The following is a 5070-nucleotide window of genomic DNA, read 5'->3' as shown; positions in this document are numbered from 1 at the left end:
CGGTCCCTTCGCGCCACCGCCCGCCAGGGGGCGCCCGCCGCCACACTGCGCCTGCGCGCGCGGCTTCCGGAGGCGCGCTGGGCAACCCCTAGAGCTCCCGCCAGTGGGCTCAGCGCGCCCCTGCCAGCAGGCTCAGCGCGCCCCTGCCAGCAGGACCCGAGGGCTGGCCTCTGCCCTAGGTGCCGGCCGCATTTCTGCACTGCAGATTCACCGTGTCCAAAATAAGACTTCTCAGAAGTCTTATCAGTGAATGACTTTTAGTGTCCGCGGAATTACTCGAGTCAGAAACCTTTGTACCGGCCTCACCCTTCTTCACCCCCTTAATCCGATCCAAAACCAAGTCCTGTGGACTTGACTCAAGCAGAGCTCTCAAATCTGTTTTCTTTTGTCTGCCACCTCCCTCATTCATCCAGGCTCTCATTTTTGGAGACATTCCAACAGCCTCCTGTTTCTATCCTTAGCTCCATTTAATCCATTATCCAAGGTGGTGCCAGGATGATTTGTTTTTAGAAAACAAATGTGTCACCTTCTGGGTAAAAACCTTTCAGTGGCTCCCTATTGCCCTTTAGACAGATAAGCATTAAGGGCACAAACGAGCCAGAACAGACACCTGGCTGGCGGTAGAAACGGAGGAGGAGGAACAAAGCTGAGGTCTGGAAGATGATTATTCTGTGTTTTCAGACACAGAAAACAAATTTACGATTACCAAAGGGAGCAGAGGGCAAGGAATAAACTAGGAGTCTAGGATTAATATACAGGCACTACTATATATAATATAAATAACCAATGAGGAACCTACTCTATAGCACAGGAAACTATACTCATTATATTGTAATAACTTATAAAGGAAAAGAATCTGAAAAAAGATTCTCTATATGTGAATCGCTTTTCTGTACACTTGAAAGTAATACAACATTGTGAATCAACAATACTTCAATAAAAAATTAAAATTTAAAAAATCCTACCTCTACCATTGATGAGGCTGTGCCACCTTGAGCAGGTAGCTAAATTTCACTTGTCTCAATTTCCTCATCTGTATAATGGAGGTAACAGTGCATACCTAACACAATGGCTGTAAGTCTAATGTTATGGAAAGCTTGGCCTCTCCGTACACTAATGCCAAATCCAATCTTGGAGACAGAGTTTTGAGGGAAGTAGAAAAGGACAGCTCTATCACTTTGCCAGCCAAAGGGAGACAAACTGGGCTTCTGTCTCAAAAAACTATGTGTTCCACCCTGGGAGGATGTGATGAAGGGTTTTATAACAATAATTCAAAACTGCTCTCTAACTGCGGTGCTAAGGCTTCTCCTTGTGGTGGCTCCTCTTGCTGCGGAGCACAGGCTCTAGAGAGTTCAAGTTTCAGTAGTTATTGCACGTGGGCTCAGAAGCTGTGGCTGCTGCGCTCTAGAACACAGGCTCAGCAGAACACGGACTTAGTTGTCCTGCAGCATGTGAAATCTTCATGGACCAGGGATCGAACCCATATCTCCTGCATGTTGAGCAGTTTGAGCATAGGTTGGTAAAGAATTTCCAGACACACAGCATTCCAGCAGGGAGCGAGTATATTAAGAACAAAGAGCAGAGATAAAGTAGGCACCGAGAGCGCAGTGGGCCAACCTCCTGACAGACCAGAGAGAGTTGACAGTTTTTGTGGGTTAATGGCCAATTTTTATAGCCTCAAGCCAAAGAAAATGCCTGCTGGAAGGTTGGTGTTAGGTGATTGGTTGGGGTGCTATAGGGTGTTTGCTGAAGTGGGCATCTTTGCCTGATTGGGAGTCACGAAGTCAGGGGGGCTTTTGGAAACAAAAGGGGCTCAGTTACAAAGGGGCTCAGTCTGCTTCAGAGGTGACCTTGGTTCTGCGCTCCGCTAATGTGGCCTTGTGGGCAGGACTCAACACTGCATTGGCAGGCAGGTTCTTTATCACTGAGCCACCAGGGAAGCCTCTATTTATTTCTTTTTGGTTGCACTGGGTCTTTTGTTGCTGCAGAGGGTTTTCTCTAGTTGCAGTGAGTGGGAGCTACTCTCGCAGTACACAGACTTCTCATTGCAGTGGCTTCTCTTTGTTGCCGAGCACGGGCTTCATAGTTTGGGCTCACAGGCTGTAGAGCACGGGCTCAGTAGTTGTGGCACACGGGCTTAGTTGCTCTGCAGCAGTGTTCAAATCCTTCATTGGGACTTTTTTAAATAGACAATCATTTTATCTGCAAATAGGGAAGTTTGTTTTCTTTTTTCCCTTTCCAATCTATGTGCTTTCTATTTCCTTTTCTTGTCTTACTGCGTTGGCTAGATTTTCAGTACTCTGTTGAATAAGAATGGCCAGAGCAGATATCCTTGACTTTTTCCTTAAGAGGAAGGTATTCAGTCTTATCAAGTTGAGGAAGTTCCCCTGTATTTCTGGTTTACTGATAGTTTTTTATCATAAATGGGTGTTGAGGTACTTTTCTGGTGGTCCAGTAGCTAAGAATCCACCTACCAATGCAGGGAACACAGGTTTGATCTCTGGTCCGGGATGATTCCAAGAAGACTCTTGAGAGTCCCCTGGACTGCTGCAAGGAGATCCAACCAGTCCATTCTGAAGGAGATCAGCCCTGGGATTTCTTTGGAAGGAATGATGCTAAAGCTGAAACTCCAGTACTTTGGCCAACTCATGCGAAGAGTTGACTCATTGGAAAAGACTCTGATGCTGGGAGGGATTGGGGGCAGGAGGAGAAGGGGATGACAGAGGATGAGATGGCTGGATGGCATCACTGACTCGATGGACATGAGTCTAAGTGAACTCCAGGAGTTGGTGATGGACAGGGAGGCCTGGCGTGCTGCGATTCAGGGGGTCGCAAAGAGTCGGACATGACTGAGCGACTGAACTGAACTGAACTGAACTAAGCCCATGCCCCACAACTACTGAGCCTGCATACTCTAGAACCCATGCCACACACAAGAGAAACCCTTGTTCCACAACAAAACAGCCCATGCACAGCAATGAAAACCCAGGGCAGCCAAAGAATGGATGTTGAATTTTGTTACTCAAAAATAATTGACATGATTATATGATTTTTATTTATCTTTAGCTTCTTGATACAGTGGATTACTACATCAATATATTTTCAAATGTTAAATCAATTCACTTCCACATGTTGAACCAGCCTTACATATTGGAATAAACCCTGTGGCCATCTTGCATAATTCTTATTATGTACTGCTAGATTCAATTGGCTAATATTTTACTGAAGATTTTAGTAGCTAAGTTCATGGGATATTGGCTGTAGCTTTTTGTTTTGTACTGTCCAGTCTGGTTTTCATATCAAAATAATAATGGCATTATAAAGTGAAAACAGTAGTGGCATTATAAAGTGAGCTGAGAGGTATTCCCTACTTTTCTAATTTCTGGAGATTGTACAGAATGGTGCTAATTCCTCTTGTAATGACTGGTAGAATACTTCAATGAAACTATCACCAACTGGGCCTGGATATTATTTTTTTAAAGTTTTTAATTACAAATTCAATTTTAAAAATAGTTACAGGATTATTCAGATGATCTATTTCATATCAGGTGAATTTTGGTATTTTATGGGTTTTGAGGAATTGATACATTTTCTCTAAGGTGTTAAATTTATGTGTTAATAAATAATTGTTAAATAATTTCTTTTGACCTATCTTCCAGTTCACTAATTCTCCCTGAAGCTTCTGTTAAAGGAGTTCATTGATGGATTTAGTTACTATATTTTTCATTTCTAAAAAGGTTCTGGTTGGTCTTTTGAATAACTCTCATTTCACTCATTGCCATTTCTTGTTCTCTGTGGCTATTTTTAAGTTTGTCATGTATTTCTTGGAAAACAGCAACCATGAACATTTTATATATATTACCTTGAGTTCAAGTATCTGAAGCCTTTGACAATCAGTTTATTTTATCCATTATTTCTGTTGGCAATAATCTTTACTTGTATACTTTAAAAAATAATTGGTTCTTTGCAGAATAAGATGTGGAAATACTGGAGGGGAGATAAAATGTTTCTTCCTCCAAAGACTAATTTCATTTATTTATTTGTATCAGACGTCTGGAGGCACGAATAGTACAGGGTTGTTTTCTTTTCTTCTTTTTTTCCTTTGTATTTAGTACAGCGTCATCTTAAACCAAGTTCAAGACTTGAGGTTTTCTGAGCTCCCAGCCTGCAAATCCCTGGGAGGATTCAATTTCTGACCCACTCTTTTATTCTGAAAGATATAGCCCTTGGTGTGCCAAGCTTTTTGTTGGAAAGATGTTCTGTTAGACTCATTGTATGTGTGCTTTGGGTTTTGATTTTTGTCCCATTCAATCCAGTATATTTGATATGCTAGAACCAAATATGGTTTGCCTTTATATTGGAAGTGGTTTCCAGGTATCTGTGCTCCATTTCTCTCTGGATTATCTTCAGTTTGGGCTTGATAACTCTACTTGTCAGTTCCTGGATGCCTTAAGAAATTTTTTTTAAGTTTTATTGTTATTTATTCATTTTTTAAATTTTTATTGTTTTTTTTTTTGTTTTTTTTTTTAATTTTTGGCTGCACTGGGTCTTTGGCTGTGCACAGGATTCCTCTAGTTGTGAGTAGGGCATACGCTCTACCTGCAGTTCATGGGCTTCTAATTGTGGTGGCTTCTCTTGTCACAGAGCACAGGCTCTAGAGCGCTGACTCAGTAGTTATGTCCTCGGGCGTAGTCACACCTTGGTACGTTGGATCTTCCCAGACCAGGGGTTGAACCTATGTCCCCTGCATTGGCTGGCGGATTCCTAACTGCTAGACTACAAGGGAAGCCCAAGAGATTTTTTAAATTTATCTTTTATTCAGAAATTTTAGCTGTTTTCAGCAGGAGGATTCATAAAAATAACTTCAGTTCAGTTCAGTCGCTCAGTCATGTCCAACTCTTTGCAACCCCATGAACCGCAGCAGCACGCCAGGCCTCCCTGTCCATCACCAACTCCCAGAGTCCACCCCAACCCATGTCCATTGAGTCGGTGATGCCATCCAACCATCTCATCCTCTATTGTCCCCTTTTCCTCCTGCCCTCAATCTTTCCCAGCATCAGGGTCTCTTCA

This window comes from Bos indicus x Bos taurus, chromosome 3 (genome assembly GCF_003369695.1).
Source record: "Bos indicus x Bos taurus breed Angus x Brahman F1 hybrid chromosome 3, Bos_hybrid_MaternalHap_v2.0, whole genome shotgun sequence".
Classification (NCBI taxonomy): Eukaryota; Metazoa; Chordata; class Mammalia; order Artiodactyla; family Bovidae; genus Bos; species Bos indicus x Bos taurus.
This window is presented reverse-complemented; position numbering follows the sequence as displayed.